General features: G+C 36.7%; 1 protein-coding gene across 22 annotated transcripts in view; it reads right to left on the reverse strand.

Moving 5' to 3' along the window:
• Window positions 1-23116, reverse strand: part of RBFOX1 (RNA binding fox-1 homolog 1) — a 1275045-nt gene that overhangs the window by 563634 nt on the left and 688295 nt on the right. The window lies entirely within an intron of this gene.

Raw genomic sequence — 23116 nt, forward strand, 5'->3', positions numbered from 1 at the left:
GTAGACTCTTCAGACATAGTACAAAAATAATAAACATTTTAGCAATGGGAGAAAAATGCAGAAAACCCTTTAAAGGGTTAGCACCAAAGAAACTGGTTTGGGCTTCAAGAGGCAAAGCACTTTACAATTATCTGCTTTGATATGGTAACTCACTGTATTATTAAATTCACTGTTAATATGGAATAAGGAGGTTTTCTAAGTACCTCATAGAACAGTTGTACAGATAACATATTAGAAGATGTAGACAGTCCTCCGAAAAATTCTAGTCGTTTCTCAGACTATCATTTACACAACATGAATGAAGATTCCAGAGGTACCCACTTTGCTCCTTTTTGTCATCAAAAAAGGTGTGCTTTGGAAGCTGTTATGCAGACCTTTTTCAGCTCTAGAAAGAATATTTAATTAGAATACTGAAAATCATACAAGCTTGAAAACAATACAATCTTAAGAAAGGGACTTACATAACAAGAAATCTAACTGATATGCAAATCTGAATTTGTGTGGGGTTTTTTGTGGGGTTTTTTTTGTTTGTTTGTTTTTTGGGTTTTGTTTTTTTTTTGTAGATTTCAATTACCAGTGCCGGCAATTCTTCTTCAGCCCATGCAAACAGCAGCCTTCTGTGTTTACTTTTGAAAGGTTATATTCCTATCTTTCCTTTGCCTTTTACAATATGCATTTCCCTTCTCTAAAGGCTTCTGGAAAGTCTTTACAGGTATCTGCCATTCTGCCATCAGGTATCACAGGGGGTCAGAGACAGAGGAAGGCATTTGGAGAGAAATGCAGGCACAGAAAGGCATTTTAAATTTCTCATGACTCTTCTATCATGTAGGTGTCTGCTTGCACTATTTTGCTCTATGTGTTGCAATTGTCTATAAAACGTAAATCTGCCAATTTTGTAAGATAATCCACCTTCACTTGAAATAAACCATACATCACAGATAGCATCAAATGGATTTGTCTATGCAGTGGCATGGTTTAGCTCTGTAACTGTTAACTGCGTATTTCTAACTGGTGTTAGAAAATCCTAACAACATTAATTCAATTTTTCTGCATAATGAAGAGTGGAAAAATGTTCTAATTCCAATCCAGTTTAAGATGAAAACCACTGATCTGCCCTCATCAAGATGATACTGTTCAATGGTGTTGTAAACTGATGAGTTTTCTCCTAAATGTGCATTTGTGCATTTCATAATTTAACTTTTTTTTTTTTTTTTAATTAAGCCCTGCCTCTGTCTTTTCTAAGCATGTTTTGGGAGCATTTTTACTTCTTTTCACTTCTGCTTGTTTTAACTTCAAGTGCTTACTACATTCTTATCTGTTATACTTTAAGATTATACCTTTATATTATATTATCCTATAAAGTTAGTTCATGATATCTGACAGAACAGAGGCGAAATAAAAACGGAAACCTGAAAATATTTGTATAGATAATGATGAAATCAAGCTAATGTACTGTGTCTTCTATGACTGGAAATATGTGTCTGATCACGGTTCAGGATAATCCAGAAAACAATTGCAGAATCTGCCCAAAGTTTACAAAGAGGCCTCATCTTTCTGACACTAACCGTATGTCCTGCTGTCATTGCCTTTGAGGGGTGTAGGGACACAGGCCTTACAATAACCACTCCACTGACGATATCCACCAGTTACAAATTGGCTCCACCTGACAACGGTAAGTTGTCTGTGGAAGGGCAAAGTCACCAAGCCAATTTTCCATGCCTGGGGTACCCAAGCAAGGGTTCCAGCACTCTTTTGGATGCTTAATTAAAGTTTGTGTGTACTGGAGGTTGGTTTTATGTTTCAAACCAGTTGCAAAGATAATACTTTTAGCATGTAACAATCTCATCAACAACTGATAAGGTACAGAAGCACAAATGCAACTGTCCTCCCCCCACCCAGATCCAGAGGGACAAGACGCATTTTGCAAGAGAAAGCCTGTTACATAGTATTGGTCAAAAAATAGGCGATTTTTAAAAGTAAACTGTTACAATACTTTTTAACTAAATCACTGAAGAACCTAAGAAAAAAAAAAACCCACACGCTACATGGTACTTGACAAGACAGAAAAGGAACAAAATCTAAAAAGAAACTCCTGAAAAGGACCTTGTGATAAGTGGAGTTTTATATCCATGTTTCAATTGGTGAAGAGGATTGTGCTCAGACTGTGACCCTAGGCAACTAAAAGTTGCACTGTTGTTTATGATGATTAATTTCCTAGGCTGTTATGTTTCAAGGTAATAAATTATTTACGCTGAACTTCACTAAAGCTAGATGAGTTCAGACTTGGGAAGACGTTTTGAAGGTGTGGAAAGGACTGGGAAGTTGAGAACTAAAATAAAATGGCTAGACAATGAATCCTGTCAGCTTCAGAGGGTGAAAACTCGAAAAGAAAATGTAATGACTGACTGCAAAATATGTATGGCTGAAGTGATATTTTGAGAATATGTTGTACTGTACTACTCCAAAAATGAGACACAAAAATAAATAAGGCATGAAAACCTACAGTCAGGGTCCCAGGCATTCCCCAGAATGCTCAAACTACATGTTATAGCATGATTTCTAGACTAATTTCTGGATTATATTCAGCCACTGTCATGAATGTAAATAAACAATTCAGAAAGCTCCTATTCAAAAATATTAAGTAGAATGGATAAAAAACAAATGTACCAATTGGTAAATACATCTTCCTGTTTTCTATACACTAAGAAATTTCTGTCAGCAGTGGCAGGAAGACCCCAGACCATGGGGAACCAAAAAGTATTAATCCAGAGCAGATTCTTTCTTACTCAGTTCATTAACAGAAAGGGTTAGTGAACCCATATGCTGATGCACTCTACCAGTATTTTTTTAATAGAGTAGAAAGAAATTTGACAAATATTTAACTAAAATAATGTCAAATTATTTTAATTAAATAAAACTCTCCCTGCTTCCTCCCCCTCTTCCCCCTCCCCCCCCCTTTTTTTTTTCACCTACAGATTCTTTGATGCCTTTTACATTTAGGTTAAAGAATTATTACTTTATTACAGTAATTATTTAGTAATGTAATTATTACCTTATTGCTAAATGAAGCTTATTTGATAAAAATAAAATAAAATCACACCAGAATATGGAATGGGTTGCCAGGAGAAAGCTAATGTATTTTACTACCTGGATGGCTCGTGACACCTTCAGTTAATTTTAAAAAATTCTTACCTGTATTAGGGGGTAAAATTATGAATCTCCTCCAATTCTTAACTAAAAGACAAAACACAGGCAAGTTGTAACTAGTAAATCTAGGTCTGAAGCAACAGAACCTATGCTGCAAGATTTAAATGTGTCTATGGCATCATACTGAAAATATTACAGACTGAATTGCATGTCCTGGTTTAATAACAAACACACACATTAAGTATGATTATATGTTTAATGTTTATTATGTTTATGTTTATTTAATTAATTATATGTTTAATAACAAACACACACATTAAGTATCCCTGGCAGTGTTCATTACCAGGTTGGATGAGGCCTTTGGTGATATGGTTTAGTGTGAGGTGTCCCTGCCCATGGCAGGGGGGTTAGAACTTGATGATCTTAAGGTCCTTTCCAACCCTAACTATTCTATGATTTGATGATTCTATGATTTAACGCTTACAACAAAAGCCCAGGAATCGGTAAATACAAATACTGAGTAATCCCGCTTGGACTACGAGCCTGCTGTAGATCCTGAGGCAATTCACTGGGCTTCAAACTTCCCACCTCTATGGAGGGAGCAGGTAACACAGGTACCACAGGTGTTTCAAAGTTAAGTTCTTCAACTGGAGAGATGCCTCAAATATCTGTCTTACCCAGATACTAAAAATAATTCTACTGAATGAAGCCATGGTCAGGAGATTTCTACTTGTGTGATCTTCTAAAAATAAGGTCCTAAACTGTTATTTTGTTGAACTAACTGATTTTTTCAATAAAGGACCTTTAGATTACTTTCAGTTCTGTTTATGACACAAGCTATACTATTTTAATAATCTGTGCTTCAGATGTATGATGATTAGGGAATAATTGTGCACCTGGGGAGATAGTGTAATTAGAAAAGTGGCACAGTAGGAGAATAAAAATTATTTTAAAATCTTCAGAAATTAACCAGCTTCTATTCCACAGATGTTTAAGCTGCTACAGGAGCATCCAAGTGAGAAGCATGAACACAAAATCAAAGGAATTTGTGGTATTATAAATAATTTCTGCCCTATCATTTCTCAAGGCTTATAAGAAGCAAGGACGTGCAACCAACTGGGTCAGACAAATGAATCCATCCACGCAGCTGGTAAAAGAGTCTGAGCACAGCTAATGTGCTGGGGTACGAATATTTGAGCAGGTGTAATTATACTAATGATTTATTGAATGTTTGATTAATTGGAAATTAAGTGAATGCACAGTGGCACAATTGTCATAGCAAATCGTTCAGCTGTTTGGTTAAAAGGTGCTCAATCTCCCTTCAGTAAAGCAATTAAGAACATCCTAAATCATGGAAATGAATTATCTGTGCAGAATTATCTGATGTAATGACATTCTTACATACAAACTGAAACCTGTGAACAAACTAACCTAAAAAGAAATGAATTAATGAACATGGGAACTTAAAACACAAGTACCTTATACTGCTCACAAAAACAAAGGATTAAATGGCCCTCCTGACTTCCCAAGATACAGTGTGAGAAAGAAAGATACATAAAATTGCCTGAATAAAGTCTAAGTACCCAGACGAGAAACCTCTAGAATGGGCTCACGTTGTGACTCATTAATCAACTTAACTGTTAACAAAGCTGCATCCCAGGTAAGTCTTTGTTTTTATGCTTTGATCGAGTATTGTTTTAGAGTAACTTTAATAAAGAACCCCTACTGTTTCCTTACTCAGATTTTCCAAGCAATGGTTATGGAATCTGCCAAAATCAGGTTCTGACAATTCTTCTTCATTCTGAGTTCACTGATTACAATTCAAACTCAATTCAAAATTACTTTGAGTGCTGGACTTGCAGGCTCAGCTTGAGATATGAAACCTAGTTTTTCCCTGGCATATTTTGACCTATCAATACCATTTTTTTCCCGAATTTGTCCTGCAATAGCTTTTTGATAACGCAGTTAGCAGAATAAAGTCCCGCCATAACAGATACTATCAAAAGACTAAGATTATATAATGCAAAGCTAAAATCAGGACATGCAAATGAGCAGTCAGACTGCAGCAGGTAATTATCAGATAATAGGTTTACTATTCTTATCATTTGAAGTATTTGCTAAGGCAGTTATGAAAATTTTAGAAGAGAACAGTAAGCCCACAGCTAGCTCCTAGGGTATAATATTTCTCTTGGAGTTCTGTAAAAAACAAACACAGACTTTACTATTAATCTTGATCAGTTTAAGTGAGCCTGTCAGGACATAGATCAGGAGACCACAGGCATACTGCAAACCCAAACAAAAATCAGGGACAGTAATTTATTTCATACTTCTGTGGAAGATATAAATTTATATGAGTGGGACACTGGTGTCAGCTTTCAAATGGCACGTTACTGAGGCACTATTCTGTTTGAATGTTTCTGCTTATGTTTATGCATATTCATGTGTGACATCTAAAGCACAGGTACCTGAACAAGCTGCTTGCTATATAAAACTGGATTTTTTTTTTAATAATCTATATACAGAATAAATCCTTTATTTGTATAAAGCAAAGAGTTCTGCCTAATTACTAATCACAAACATGACTTAAGAGGACCCATCAGCTAACGACAATGTAAAGATTTCCATGTTAATTCATGGTGACTGTTCTCCCACCAGGCACTAACTATGTCATGATGCAAACCATATAATGTCTTACATTTAAGCATAGAATTGTAATGATCCAAATTAAAAACAATCTGTGCTTTCTACATTTACCTTCTAGAAAAGGACTCTACTAATTTTTTCTCGTTATGGAAGAAAGAGGGGTAGCCATGTGAGCTTGCTGAACCTTATAAAAGCCACAGGACTAAAGAGAGATCAAGTGAGCGATATCCTATTACTTGTATGTTCATTCTCAACTTGAATAGCTCCTACAGTGGTACTTGAAAACACTTCATACTATAACCACAGTAAAATGAACGCCACTTGAAAGAGCCAGCCATGGAGCAACTCTGTAACATCATATCACTCCTCCTTTTCCACTTAGTGGCACAATCCTCTGATCCTAATTAACAGAAAAGCTTAATTAAAATAAAATTAGCACTCTGCTTTCCCTGCCGTCCTCCCCGCTGTGAAAATCTAGTGGTACACCAACTTGTAATTACCAAATTGACTTATTTAAAAATGTGTTCTTTGAATTTCCATTTATCATGTTTTGTTCTCCAGCCAGTCTGGCTTTTTACCACGTCAAGAAAAACAACCACTGCCCTTTCATCCACATAAGGGATACCAATATAAAGATCATTCATAAGCTCCAAATTGTTCATCCAGCAGCTGAAATTTTACTTATGATTTTACATGTCCCTACAAACTTAAAAATGCATGTATTATTAATACTAACATACCAAAATATGATAAATGGCATGGATACCTGCTAAGATATTTACAGAGAAATCTTGAAGAGTCAGCAACACTAATGCCACCTTCAGAGGGAGAAGCCAGCAAAATAAGGAGCAACTGATTCAACACATCAGTTTTCTAATTTGATTACTGTCAGAAAAAACAAAAGCGGAAAGCTGACCAAAAACAGGTTGACAGAAAACAAGTAATAGCCAGGACATCAACTGTTAAATCGCTTACAACATGCCACCCCTGAAAGAAAAAGTGTTCACTGGTTAAAACCCCAAGTTGAAATGACATTCCCTGTATTGCTGTTTATGCCTATTGCCTCTTGTCCTGGCACTGGGCACTACAAAGGAGAGTTTGGTTCTGTGTTTCTCTACTCATAACAATCAGGTATTTCAGAAGGAGGTATCACAGAATCCTAGAATAGTTAGGGTTGGAAAGGACCTTAAGATCATCTAGTTCCAACCCCCTTGCCATCAGCAGGGACACCTAACACTAAACCATATCACCCAAGACTCTGTCCAACCTGGCCTTGAACACCGCCAGGGATGGAGCATTCACAACTTCCTTGGGCAACCCATTCCAGTGCCTCACCACCCTTACAGTAAAGAACTTCTTCCTTATATCCAATCTAAACTTCCCCTGTTTAAGTTTTAACCCGTTACCCCTTGTCCTATCACTACAGTCTCTAATAAGGAGTCCCTCAACAGCATCCTTATAGGCCCCCTTCAGATACTGGAAGGCTGCTATGAGGTCTCCATGCAGCCTTCTCTTCTCCAGGCTGAACAGCCCCAACTTTCTCAGCCTATCTTCATATGGGAGGTGCTCCAGTCCCCTGATCATCCTCGTGGCCCTTCTCTGGACTTGTTCCAACAGTTCCATGTCCTTTTTATGTTGAGGACACCAGAACTGCACACAATACTCCAGGTGAGGTCTCACAAGAGCAGAGTAGAGGGGCAGGATCACCTCCTTCGACCTGCTGGTCACACTCCTTTTGATGCAGCCCAGGATAGGGTTGGCTTTCTGGGCTGCAAGCGCACACTTCCGGCTCATGTTCATTTTCTCATCGACCAACATCCCCAAGTCTTTCTCCTCAGGGCTGCTCTGAATCTCTTCTCTGCCCAACCTGTAGCTGTGCCTGGGATTGCCCCGACCCAGGTGTAGGACCTTGCACTTGTCACGGTTACCATGTATCTGAAATTTGATCTCCTCTCCGTGCTAAACAATCTCAGCTCTCTCAGTCTCTCCTCATACTTCTGATGCTCCAACCCCTTAATCATCTTTGCGGCCTGTTGCTTGGCTCACTCCAGTATGTACATATTTCTCTTGTACTAGTGGAGGCCAGAACTGGGCATAGCAGTCTAGATGTGGTCCCACCAGTGCTGAGTGCAGGGGATAATCACCTCTCTGTATCTGCTCTACCTTAACAATGCTTATCCTAATGCAGCCCTGGGTATAGTGCTGACACTGTTCAACCCACTGTCTACTAAGATTCTCTTGCCATTTCCTACCAAGCTGCTTTCCAGCCTAGACTGGTGCACAGTTATTTATTCATTCCTATGTACAGGACTTTGCACTTTGTTTTTTTGAACCTCATGAGATTCCCGTCTGCCCATTTCTCCAGCCCATCAAGGTTCTTCTGAAAGGCTGCACAACCTTCTTGCATATTGAACACTCCTCCCGGTTTTGTATCACATGGAAACTTGCTGAGGTTGTATTCTGTCCCATCATCCAGCTCAAATTTCAAATATAATAAGTGAAAGTGGAATAACCAATTAGCACACTGTCCCTCATTTTCAAAGGAGAGACCTGTCATCTTCTTTGTTAAGTCATTCCTTCACTGAATGACAGATGCAACTATCACATCTCAGATTTATCTTAAGATGCAGCTCTATGTACTGCAGATACATACTTGTACACTAATGCCTTTCTCAAAATCTTCTGCAGCATTTACACATACATCTTAATGTTACTGGCATTTACACATTAACTGATGTGTTAGTGGCATTAAGAATAAGTAGGTAGGATTCAGGAAGTATAAAAATCTTGTCTATAAATATACCAGAAATGGGAATCCACTTTCCTATTTTCACTTAATGCTAAGAGGATGAAGGAAACTTAACTGGAATTTAATAGGGTTGGTTTGGTTTTTAGACAGAAATTACAATAAGTCTACGAAACGATATTTAAACACAGACAAGGTCAAAATCCACCCATTATTTGAAATAGAGGTATACCAAAAATGAGAATAGCCAACTAAGGGAGAGTAGGGAGCAATTACAATGGATCTGATGAAATTAATAAAAGAAAATAACGAAGACTGAAGATATTCTAGATGAATCCCAACAATTATCACCCATATTTTGTGTTGCTGCATATTGCAGGACATCATTTCCTTATCTACAGACAAACAATAAGCATGTTATCTGATTGCTACCTATATAACAATGTTTGAGAAAATAAACTTGGGTATGAAACTACTTCCCTCATCTAGCAGCCGGAATTAGAATGGAACACCTTGTCCCTGGTGCCATCTTAAGGCATATCAAGGATAAGAGGGTTATGAGGGGCAGTCAACATGGCTTCACCAGGGGGAAATCATGTTTGACCAATCTCTTAGCCTTTTATGAGGAAATAACGCGGTGGATGGATGATGGCAGAGCGGTAGATGTGGTCTACCTTGACTTCAGCAAAGCATTTGACACAGTCTCCCACAGCATCCTCACAGCTAAATTGAGGAAGTGTGGACTGGATGATCAGGTAGTGAGGTGGACTGTGAACTGGCTGAAGGAGAGAAGCCAGAGAGTTGTAGTGTATGGGGCGGAGTCTAGTTGGAGGCCTGTAACTAGTGGAGTGCCTCAAGGGTCAGTACTGGGACCAGTATTATTTAATGTATTCATCAATGATTTAGATGAGGGAATTGAGTGTACTATCAGCAAGTTTGCTGATGACACTAAGCTGGGAGGAGTGGCTGACATGCCAGAAGGCTGTGCTGCCATCCAGCGAGACCTGGACAGGCTGGAGAGTTGGGTAGGGAATAACTGGATGAAATATAACAAGGGAAAGTGTAGAGTCCTGCATCTGGGCAGGAACAACCCCAGGTTCCAGTATAGGTTGGGAAACGACCTGTTAGAGAGCAGTGTAGGGGAGAGGGACCTGGGGGTCCTAGTGGACGACAGGATGACCATGAGCCAACACTGTGCCCTTGTGGCTAAGAAGGCCAATGGCATCCTGGGGTGTATTAGAAGGGCGGTGGTTAGTAGGTCGAGAGAGGTCCTCCTTCCCCTCTACTCTGCCCTGCTGAGACCCCATCTGGAATATTGTGTCCAGTTCTGGGCCCCTCAGTTCAAGAAGGACAGGGAGCTGCTGGAGAGAGTCCAGAGCAGGGCAACTAAGATGATTAAGGGAGTGGAGCATCTCCCTTATGAGGAAAGACTGAGGGAGCTGGGTCTCTATAGTTTGGAGAAGAGGAGACTGAGGGGTGACCTTATTAGTGTCTATAAATATATAAAGGGGGAGTGTCACGAGGATGGAGCCAGGCTCTACTCAGTGGCAAACAATGATAGGACAAGGGGTAATGGGTGCAAACTGGAACACAAGAGGTTCCACTTAAACTTGAGAAGAAACTTCTTCTCCGTGAGGGTGACGGAACACTGGAACAGGCTGCCCAGGGAGGTTGTGGAGTCTCCTTCCCTGGAGACATTCAAAACTGGCCTGGACACATTCCTGTGTAACATTATCCAGGTGTTCCTGCTCCAGCAGGGGGATTGGACTAGATGATCTTTTGAGGTCCCTTCCAATCTCTAGCATACTGTGATACTGTGATCTCCAGCCAAACAGAAAATCTCCATCTAACATCTTCCTTCACGATAGGACAAGATGTTTCTATACCAACAAGAAACAAAAATACATGATGGAACATAGTTGGGGCCCAGAAAACATGGTCTGTCAAGATTTAAATGAAATATTAATTGTTCAGGTGATTTTCCAGATATGGTATGCTATGTAAGAGGAAATAAAGATGTTTAAATAGTTCGTCACAAACATGTATGATTAATTCTGCATCTATTCAGATAATAACACATTGGAACAAATGCTGACATTGAAACTGCCTTGCATGTAGTAATCATATACCCCATAAACTGTATTTTTAATGTAGGATCAAAAGAGATTCCCTTTTGCTAAAAGAGTACTGAAATATTAAGAAAGAATTACATTATTTGATGGCTTTGCTATAGGGACTGAGTTTGCACCAGCCACCTAAAACAGATAAGTCATCTAAGAAAGTAAGAGAACACCAACAGCCAGTTTAGTATTAATATTAAATTCGCTGGTTTCTCAGTAGTACAGAGGAGCGAATTCTGTACCATTTGAGGAACAAAATTAACACAGTTGATATTTAAGACTGAAAATAATCTGCAGTGAAGAGAGATTATAATTTGCTAGAAGGAAAGACTAATGAACAGTTTCCAACTTTAGAGTGTATTACCACTTTTTTTCTTTTTCTTTGAGATCCTGGAAATTAGAAATGCAACTGTTTCATTGAGCCTTCTTGCTGCATGTATCAAGAATCCTCATCAAAACACTCCTGCCATGAAAAAACTCTCAGCAGAGGAAGGGAACAGTTCAATGAACAGTGCATGAGGAAACCAAGACAGTCATATGTCTGGAGATGTCAGCTACATAAAAAAATTCTGATTTAGAAACACAGTATCTTGCACTGTAAAAACAATGCCCATTCTTTAACTTTTCTAAAACTCTTCCTGAAAACTAACTGCAAACTTACCAATTTCTTTCTAATACCTATGTGTATACACGCACACACATATATATATAATCTGTATATGTATATAACCTAGCAATATACTTAAGGATAGTCCAGGAAATTTTCAATAAACAAAGACCACTGTTAAATCATTCAGAAGTCATTCAAATGCTTTCACTGTCCTAAGAATTTCTGAGGAACAGATGCCCAGATTTTTTGTCCTTGTAGCTGCAGTGCCCAAAGAAACTAGATCTGTATGTAGACTCAGACTGAAGAACTAATTTTAAGTGCATAATTATCATTTGCCATTCCTAAATAAATCATGTCATTCCATTCATTAAATATATGTACTTCTTTCCATCCCCATATAGGTATACTTAACTAGAGGTGATGAAATTTTGCTCAGGAGTTCCTGCCCACTAGAACAAATGTCAATGAGCCACTTGACTACAAGATTACTAGGACACATCTTCCATTGTCCTCATCAGTTCGCTGGGGGCCCCTTTCTTAGGGCAAGACAAGCATTATAACTCTACCTGCACAAACATCCAGGTCCTTGTCAGAAAGGTTCAGACTGGCAACAGGCAGAGGAAATATTCCTGGGTAGATGCTCAGACTACAAAACTGAACACAGCATAGGATATCTATTCTGTCCTGACCAGCACTGCTTTGTGTAAATACCGCAGAAAGTTTATAGGATAAGTGCATTTACTAGAAACCAAATGCTTTGAGGAGTGACCATTTCTTCATTTGTTCATTGAGTGTTCATTGGGTAAAAGGCCTAAGTTGATTATCTCCCTTGTAAAAGAACTGGATGACACACATATCTCTGAACAACTTTAGATTTTCAGGAGAAATTTTCATTTAATCACTAGGGAAATACTTCTCAAACTAAGTACTTTCCTTTTTACAACAGAAAACATAATTTTTGTGAGGTAGTAACTGCCCTGGTTTGGCATCTTCCATGCTCTATTTTTTCACTTTTCAGTTCAGTTTCTTATTCTAACATTAATGTAAGCTGCATACAACTGCAACTGTGACAGCACAGATTGCACATCTGAAATCATAAGAACAAGACAAAAAACTCACTCTAATATGAAACGTATAATACATATATAGTGTTTATATAAACCAATTAGTAACTAAGCTGTGCAGAGAACAAGTGGCATTCATACTCATGTGGTCTTACGGGGTTTTAATATATGAACAGTAGATGGTAAATTCCTATCATATTTAGACAGCTAAAAATATGGTGGCAATGATAGGGAAGATGTTATAGCAGCTTCATTGCTTTTTGTTTCATTTTAAGGCAGGTGCCTAGGAGACTTTAAGTAAATTAGGAAACCATGATGGAATGCGGTACACGGTTCTTGAGATATTACTGCTCAGAGCATCCTGGTGCCAATTGTTGTAGCAATGAGGGCCTGCTGCTTGCCACCAGGCAGAAAGTTTTCATTAACCAACCCCTAGGATTTATTCTTTACGATTTTTTTGACATTTACACAACATTTTTCATTTTTCATTACCCCAAGGAGAAACAAGGGGGCTTGAAAAGAATAAAGGATCTCTAGTTTGCCAGACCACCCTTTAAAAAGACTGAATTGGCTTTATGAAAGTGTATTTAGGCAGTCAGTTTTGATTTAGTACAGTATTATAATCAGCAAAGAACAAAATGTGGTTTTAGACTTCGTAGTTTACATAGGGAATCATTAGAATACAACATTCCCCATATTTTATGTTTTATTAACAGACACCAAAAAAAGAAAAACACTGTTAACCCCTCTTACTTCAGTCTTTGTGTTTATTTCCAGCATCTAGAGGACTAAAATCTTCGTCAGTGTAAATATATGTATTACTACACATGTACATTAACATCAGTTGACAGTGTGATGTGAAAACCATATACAATATCATCAGAATAAGCTTGTGTAGGTATTTTTCATTTATTCCAAAACCCACGATTCAGTATTTCTCTATTCAGTAAAAATACCTCCCCCCTCCTCTACCTGATGCCTTCCAAATTGAATTAGCTGGGAAAATCAGTTATATATCAACTTGATGCTTTGAGGGGAAAATCTGAGGATTTTCTTCCATGCACTTCAGTATTTTTGCATGCTTTATCTGGAACTATGCATGTCTCATCAATTTAGCAAACAGAGGGTGCAAACTCACACATAGGAAAACTTCAGAGCAAAGCTATAATTAAACTTTATTTTAAAAGTTGGTTGGTTTGTAGTTTTTTCTTTGTTGTTGTTGTGGGTTTTGTTATTTTGTTTGTTTTTCTGTTTTTTGTTTGATTTTTTTTCTTTTACTGTATCTCTATGTATTATTCAGTCTTTGCTTCAATGCACAGGAATAAAATTTACCATGAGAAAATATGCCTATTGATCATAAATATATTTCTCAACTAGCTCCTATAACCAACACATTCCCCACATCAAAACAGGCAATTCTGCAGAGAACACTGAAGCTCAATAGTTCTGTGCTTTCTCTTTTCTTTTTTTTATAACATGGAAGTATTTCAGAGCTGAGAATAGTTTGCTTGGTGACATCCAGCCACCTCTGCTACATATCATGACAGCACAAATAGCATGACAAAAGGAGAACCCTGTCTATAATGCAGTCATACAAAAACCAGTCATGAGAATCTTTCACATCAAATCAAAACACAAGCAAGCTCTAAGAGCACAAAGCTCCCTAGAAACATCCCTCACATTTCTTCCTCTGCATTTGCAACAGATAAGTAGTACTCATGATCTTCACGGTTAGCATATATGAATAATCTACACTAATCAGTGAGTTGATAAACACCTTTCCATACTAGAGCAGCTGCATACTCCCATATAGGAAAAACAATTCCCCCATGGTTTAAGAGAAATGTCGTTGTTCTTGAGTACATGAGCACCTTAAAAAGAGAATTACTGAATGTACACATGGATGTCCAATAGCCAAGACCAAAGGCATATTCTTCATCATGCTGCACTAGTATTTTTGCAATTATGATTACAACCAAAAGCAAGATTCTGTAAAGATGACAAATACTATAGCTGATTTCTTACCTGTTTTTGTTACATTAAGGCAAATTGAGAGAAAAAGGTTTTTTCTAATATTCCCCAAAGATACTGGTACCTGTATGAAGTTGCAGCTGCCCCTGATTATCAACAGCTTCCCTATCACATAGAATTGCCATGGGGCTGGCTTATTTAGGATTAATACAATGGAAAACCTTTAAGTAGACCAGGCAGCTTTGTATGGGACTTTCTAGACCATCGGAGGAAATTCCGTGATCAGAACTCTCACAGATTCATTGGCTGCTCTGAATAAAACTCAAAGTAGAGGTCCTTTGTTGTTTCTTTTTCTCCTACTTCCACTTGAAGATAAGTCAGCATTATATGTCTGGAATAATGTGTTTGGGAGAATATTTAAAACATTCTGTTCTTCATAAAAAAAATCCACTATATTCCATAGAACACTGAAGGTGCTTGACTTTTCCCTTATAAGAACACCATTTCTACTAAAAATGAGATTCCAGTTTACCGTATCTTAAGGAAAAAAAAAGGAAGAAAAAGGGTACCTTTAATGTGTAAAATAACACTTTACAGTGTTAAAAGTTGCCACAGGAATAATTTCCAACGTCCAACCATAGTACTTTAAAGATGGCCTTTAAAAAGGATCTAGCCCACTGTTAAAAGACCTTATTGATACTATCGCAGTCTATGTATATGCTCCCTCATGCTCATTCAGTCCAGTCCATTCAAGAAAGTATTTGTTCCACTTCTTCAAGAAACGCCTGAAATCTATTAACACTGCAAACAGAAAGGAACTAAATATACAAATAGCAAGACCGCTCAAAGGCAGGCACTGAAGAAAGCCTAACCCAAAGGCCCTGTAAAAGATCAGAACAGATGAGAAAAGATCATTTATTCCCAAGGAAATAAAGGGAAATATTAAACTTACAGGGAGAGTCCAAGAGCCCCCTATTTTTAACCCACTCTGTGAGTTTTCAGAAATCAGTATTCACATTTAATGCTAAGCCAGTAACTCTCCAAATCATAAACCCTGAAACAAAGGACTTTTTGGTTTTTACCCCCTTTTGCATTTTATGCATTTATTACTGCTTGCATTGTTTTCAAACTTTTCACTACCCCTTTATATAAACAGAGTTTGTCTTGTTATCATTTGCCAACTATTAAGCATAGAAGACAAATTATGGCAATGACAAGAATTTTCAAGAAGTAGACTACCAAAGAAATAATTTAGGAAACTGCATATTTAAGAATTAGAATTTTTAAGGCAGCTGCACATTTCCATGAATGTACATATATATCCAAGTACACCAAAAATTTTAAAAGATCAGTTTTAGGGAATTTTGAAATTAAAGGACCAGAGTATCAGTAGCTTTTTCATGTTCTTCATAAATACACTCTGGAACATCTAATTAAATGTCAGCATTAATTTCTTCTTGCATTTTTTAATTTGAATTTAGTGCATCTGCTTTTCAAAAAATAACAATACCAAAACAAAACAAAGAATTAAATAAAAAAAAAAAAAAAAACACAAATTAAATACTGTTTTGTCAGAAAAGTTATGAATTACTTGAAAGGCTGGCGTATTAACTATTTTAGTAAGATTGATTTACTATTATGGGATTCCAATGAAGACAACTGATATAATCTGTGTAATTCATCTATGCCAACTCCAAGAGATCCTTATCTCTTAAAAGAAACTGGTAAAGATAAGAAGAATTGATTTCCTGCCCCTTCCAGCTCTGAGATGAACCCATGTTGGAAGAACAACATTACTAGTTTGTTATTCACTGGCAAACAAAACCTCACCAATATATTTAGCTAACTTGTGAGGATGAAAGGCCTCACCTTATCACCAACAACAGAAAACAGTGAATTTAAACCAGTGAGCATTTCCTGAAGGTTTTGTTTGAGTACAGAGCAGCTGATATCATAGAGAATCTCACATACCTCACATCAACAATATTATCCTGCTGTCTTCTGCAAATAAAAATAATCACATGGCTTATTCTAAAATAGATTTTTACGTGCCTGAAAAATTAAGACTTCAAAATAATTGAATTTACATCGCTATACGACTGGCTGTTTCTAGAATAATCAAAATTGTTCTGTGACATAATAAACATTTCCACCTATCCTGCAGCTTTACAACAAACTTCACTTTGAAAAGTTACATAGGAAAATGAACAGGACAAATCATAAAAGAAACTCCACAAAGACAAAATACAAATAAATATGAGGCTGAAATTTTGGTTTTACAGATATCTCTGGGGGAAAACAAAAATCCTATTTGTACAAATGTATTACTTCCTTGATTGACAGGTAGTACTTATATGCCTGAATCATACATATCAGTGCCATTTTCTGATGAACTTTTTTCTTAGAACCTTCTCTCTGAAAAGACCGAAGATTACGTAGAAGACGCTATTTCTGAGATGGCCTCTCAAAGGAAACTATTAGCTACATTGCTAAATATGCCAACTTCTATTGCATATTTCTTTACCAAATGAAGCTATTGTGATAAGATACCAGTTTATTACTCATTTACATGATTGAAATTGGGATAAAAGTAGCTGTGGTGACTGGAGCCTTTGTCTCAATCTTTAGGGCAACAGTCTGCATTTACTATGTAATGGAGTATCTTGATAGAACCTCATGAGTACTTTGCACCCTTTGCTCAAATCACATTTTCTGCTAAACATTCTGTTCTTTGAAACATAATTATCTGTCAGCAGAAACCTAATTTCAAGAAAATGTTTCCAGTGTTTAAGAGACTTCAAGAATCTGCGTCTACAATTCAGCCAAGGTAGCCACACACGCCCATGAATGCTACAGAGGGGTCTGTGATTAGAATTAATCTCTCACGTAGTAAAACAGAAGAATGTATGTTGTGTTGTCACCCAGCTTTGGAAAAACTCAGACAAATACCTTAGCCAAGGAGTTATGAATGTTCTGTTATTGCACATACCATCATAAGCTTACTCCTAAAAGCAGCAACAACCATCCACCCATGACAAAATCAGCTGAATTACCATTTCAAAAGAAATGAAAATATTAAGTAATATTGTGGGAGGATTGTAACATCTGAAGTTAATCAATTTGGTGTAGCCTGTGTATAGGCAATCAAAATCGGAGACCTTATGAAGAATAGCAAAAAGCCTTCTCTACGGAGACAAGCTTTGGAAGCCAGAAGTAGACTCAACAGTTTTTCATAAATAGAACACACAATAGGAATACTTCCAGCAGTCAAGTTCTCCATCCAATTCAGCAACCAGGTAATTATTTCCCTTAAGGCAATATCCAGCCCTTGTACTGTGCAATAATAGCAGCATTTTCAAAAGGAATTAAACTGCTAAAATTATTAAAAAAAAACAAACCACAACAACAAACCCCAAAAACAAACCAAAAAAAAAGGAGTGGTCTGATACTTTAGTAATCTCTTTTCACAGACCAATACTTAGCAGAAAATATCAAGTTAGAAGATAAGCCATAGTAAGTTACAGCTGAGGAAAAAAAAGAAACATGCCCACAACCAAGACAAACTTAATTATAAAAGTTGCAAATTCCATGCTTTGCTGCACAAACTTACAGATTTCATAGGATAAAGCCACAGAGCCATTTGTGTCAATCAGATCTCTAGACAGGCAGCCATTACAGTTAATATATCTAGCTTTAAACATACACATAGACTACTACTAACTGAGCATTAGCCACGTCACATATGCAAGAACTTCACTTGTGCACAGAATCAAGTTGGATATCATTAATGTGTCTATCAACTAGAATTCCCCTTTCCATAGATTTAAAACAGCTGTATGGATATAATCTAAACATCATATTTAGAAATTCTGATTAGTTTAATGTAAGTAATGGTAACTGAACTTACAATTAAGACTATTTCTTGTACCACTTTACACTTTCTAGTACTATTTAATGCCAGAGAGCAAATACAGTGTGAGAATATACATTATCAAATCAGCAGTTCGTCATCAATGGCAGAAAAAAATATATACAGTAAGTTATGCAATTGCTGACTTATGATTTACACACCTGCTTTACCACCTACAAATAAGTTTTCCCTACAAACAGCCATGGCAGTTACACTCCCTACCTGCTATTAAGCTTGCCAGTCAAAAAATCCCATTCAGCTATATGATATGCCTGCAAGTAAACACCTCGCTAAGGAGCCAGGTCTTGCAATGTGCCCTGCAGGCCACAGAAGTCAGACTTTAATCGACTAGCAAGAAAAGGCAAGTTAATAGTTGTGGGTCTCTGGTTTATCCCCAGGAGTTTCACACTGGAGTTGTGTAGTAAAATAATCCATTACTAATTTCACCCTCCCTTATATAAATGTCAAACATCATATTAGCTTTTCCCTTAAGGACAGTTTTGCAAATGTTTCTGTGAAATACACTGTAACAGCAACCTTGTTATGAAAGCACAAGCTATTTGGCAATCACACACACATTAATATGTAAAAATAAATAAATAAACCCCGTATTACAGGTAATAAAACTGCTCAGATAATTATGCTTATGCGTAACAACCATGTTACAAAGCAAAGTAAATCTCAGCAAAATGCTTTAGAAATGATGGGGTTTGTGCTATACTTTTTAGATTAGTAACATATTCACTTGTGTTTTCGAAAAAAAAAAAGAAAAAGAGAAAAAGAACAAAAGAACTGCTTTTCTGAAGCATTTCAATCATGACTGTTACAAAACCAAATCAAATAAAGTCTATTTTCAAAAGCATCATCCCACAACAATTCACCAACTTATCACCAAATTCATCAAGTTAGTTTTGTATTACATCTTTCCTAGGCTCACTTTCTGAATTGGCTAGCACATCGCTGCTCATTCTTAACAGAAATAAATAAGTAAAAAGGAAATCCTTTACCAATATACATAATTCCTGTCCTAATTCTTTTCCCTTAATAAAACAATCAAATATAAATAGTACCTGAGTGACATAAAGAGTTATGGGAGAAGGGAGGTGAAAGAATGAAAAAAAAAAAAAGCATTGAGGTTTCTGTCACATTGAAGTCACTTGGACACTAGAACTGCCTCATTTCAGGCTGAGCACACACAGATAGTGTTTAGGAAAGTTTCCAAGTACCAGCCTGAAAAATAAATTGCATTTTCTAATGCCTTAAATTAATTTCATCTCTTGGTTCTTGTGTGATACAGAAAGAGCAGCGGCTGTGACTTACACGTATATTATGCAACCTACAAACATGAAACTTAACTACAGTTCTAAACATTTTAATGCAGTATACTGATCTGGCCATTGAAATAGTTATGTTATTAGTATATTCAGCAATCAGCAGTGCAAAAAGTATAAAGTGAGAGAATGGCTTAAGACATTTTTAAAAAGTGCAGAATTTTGTTATGCAAAATGTTTACAAAAATAGACAGTGGAGAGTTCACCAAATTGAAAATAAAAATAAGAGTCAGTGGAAAAAAAAATATTTTGGAATTGTATCAGGCCTAAACCAAATAAGATAAACACCCAGATGAGTTGCTGTGATAATACAATAATAGAGAATCCTAACCACTGCTTCTGTTGAGGATGTGCAAGCCTTAAAATAATTTAAAAGTTATTATGAAATTAAGTTGCTGAGAAGAGGAATAAATAAATAAAGTATTCCATTTACGAAGAAGAAAGGTTTTCTAACAGAACGTGTATTTTTTTTAGCCTACACTGCCATCTTCTGGTTATGTGAGCTGTATCCTCACGGTATGGCAGAACACAACCAGTTAAACAATTAAATCCAAGAAATTAATATGCACATTTGTACTAATAGATGACATGGAGGAGATCTGCAGCATTGAACACCTATATGAAAAAAAATATTCTGACGTGAGGACAAACTATTTGAGCAGAACATTGAAACCAATGTTTAGACAAAAACTGCCTAAAAATGCTGCGTAATCTTTACCCGTGTTTGCCTTGTGGTTTTCTTTTAAAACAGTTTAAAATACTGAGTTAATAGTTTAACCTTTGAGTTGAACTATATAATTTGAAAAATATTAGAGCCTAATTTAGGATTAGGGACCTTAAAAAGATAATGCACCAAGTGATATTTCATTAATTGACTAAACATCCATATATTTTAAAGCACAACCTTAAACTACATACATGTAATAAACTGACTCTGTGCTTCATTGTACCAGAGAAAGGAGGATTCTGTTTGTTAAAATGATTACTACGGCATTTTTTCTCAGAAACTACTCTTTACCGTTAGGACAACCAAAACCAACTTAACACTTTAAACAATGCTCAAAGAAAAGTAACAAAGAGGCAGTTTTGCTCACTAAAAACTAGCTGCTGTTTCAATCATCAGCCTGGTCCTAAAATTCAAACATACAGGATAAAAAATGAACTTAGGTTTTAAAAATACAGGAAAGTAAAAGGCAAGGTTTTACAAAAATAACTTCTTTTAAAAAGCAGCATGAAATTTCAGAGCTTTTTAAATTAATTTTGAAACAGGAAAGACGATGTGAAAGAGCACCTACAAGGAATATTCTTGAAAGATAAGTAGTTCATTAGCATGCAGAATAAGATGGTCTAGCTTCTGATCTGACTCAATTCTGTGCTAGACTGCAACATAGCAGATTACAGTATACTATTGTTAGGTTTAAATGTAGAAAGCAAACAAGCCAAGTTTCGAAACGCAGTTCAGTTTACAGGGCCACCAAAAGAGAGACGGACATTCTTTGGCAGACTTTGTGCTTCTTAATGTTCTTGAAAAGTGAACAGAACTTCTAAAATTATGACACTTTTCTTTGAAGACTTGACTTCAGGAACGCATGTGAAGAGTCCTGAAACCAATCAATCTTCAAACTTAGTAGCAACAGCTAATCTCTGCATCTAGTTCAGCTGAGACTATGAGCATCACAAGTCAGCCTACCCAGGCCTCTATGCCTTCTTCACATAAGGTGTATCTGGGTGTTTTTTCCTTCAGGCAGTAAGATGAAGTCTCCCTAGAGTCATAGCTGTTCTCAAGGCAGTAAGGTAAATAGAGGAACCTTACCCACTTGGTATTAATTATCTTAATGGCCATGACAAGGACTAAGGGAATGTCAAGAATTACGACGTCTTGCAGGTCCTTCACAGGAGGAAAAAGAAAAACAAAATCAAACCCAAGAATAGTACTTACAGGCATTTCTCCAGGCTCTTCCAACATACTTTCAGGTGCTCCTTCAAAGTAAAGCCTTGGAATCCCAGGCAACCTTCCAAAAAGGCCCCAAAAGAACCACTATAATTCCATAGGAAAAAATCTGACATGAGAGCATCTTATGAAGAAGCTCTTAGATTTTGTATGTATGTTCCATTTAAGGCCTTCAATGTACCAGCCTCTGGCTCTGGTCTGAGAGTCAGTGCTCAATGACACAAATAAACTGAACAGAAAATGCAGTTCCTGCTGAATTCAGCAAACTGAATGTCAGAATTCCAATACATGTAAAATAAGATGAAGACTTTTGGCCTCTGTTTCCTGAATTCCATTCCATGTTGGTATTCATGTTACAGGAACAAAAGGAAAGGCCAACACTTCCACACAGGCATCTGCTCAGCTCCCAATACGTTATTAATAAACTGTGTGGCCATCAACTGCACGCAGTTCTCAGCCCCTACAAACTACAACTGACTGTCACTAAGAATGTTCTCTGAGACACTGTTTTTGCACTACAGTACTAAACTTTCAATTATCGCCAGACCAGTTAAAACACAAACTGCTGAGGCTCTAGAAAACTTAAGCCCTGACCACACAAAGTGCACTCCATAGATGCCATTAATTCACCCATCAAAGTTTCCTTTCTCAAACATTTTCACTTGGAAGGATACCTTGAGTTCATGAAGCACATTATTCTTCCGGGTAACAACCACTTTTTGGAAAGGAAGCTTAGCTTGCAATCAGACTCATTAAGTAGAAGAAAAGGAACTCTGAGATACAAGATTTGCAATCTCATTCTATTGTGTTACTAATAAGTCTCTCTTTATGCTGAAGTTTATTATTTATTATAGTGAGAGAAGAAACACTATGCAGAGCATTAGAACCTACTTAAATATCTTCAAAAAATTAAAGCAGTCTATGATCAATTAACCCCAAACTTGAATTACAGAATTGATAGTATTCTTAAAGGCAGATATTTACACTTTTTAAACATAAAAATGACATGACTGAAAACAATGAAACACAGATTCTTACAATTTAAATTGTTTTTTTTTAATCAGGGACACTTTTAAGATTAGTTTGATATAAATACAGCTGTAATGAATAGATGAAGTGGTAATTTCATGCATTCTATTGAATTTTTATATTCTCACGGATTTTCTGCAATTCTGATTCTAAGTGTTTTAAACTAAGCTTTTTTACTTAGTCTGTGTAATAAAGATTGAAAATTTGTTACCTTTTAATGAACAGTGCATCACAATTCTTTAAAGCTTTATATAGAATATAAGAAGTACAGAATGGCAAAATTCTTCTCTTTGCCTACTTTTCAAAACTCTTAAAACACTGTCATAATAAATTTCCTTCCAACATTGGTTAAAAATAACTGATTAAGCACTTTGTATCCTGAGCAGCAGCAAAAGGTTATCAAATCAGAAAACAAAACAAATCCTCTCAAGCTATCTAGAAACGTGTTTTACTGCTACAGAAAAGAATGGTAAAGATACTGACTTGGCAAGGTCAAAAGAGCCAGAAAATGTTTTCTTGCCTGGTTGTTACCTATTACACTTGCATCTGAAAGCTAAAAAGTATCGCCAGATTCAGGCTATTATTAGGAGTCAA

This window comes from Pezoporus occidentalis, unplaced genomic scaffold (assembly GCF_034315485.1).
Source record: "Pezoporus occidentalis ecotype Australia unplaced genomic scaffold, CSIRO_AGI_Poc_V1 ctg60, whole genome shotgun sequence".
NCBI lineage: Eukaryota > Metazoa > Chordata > Aves > Psittaciformes > Psittacidae > Pezoporus > Pezoporus occidentalis.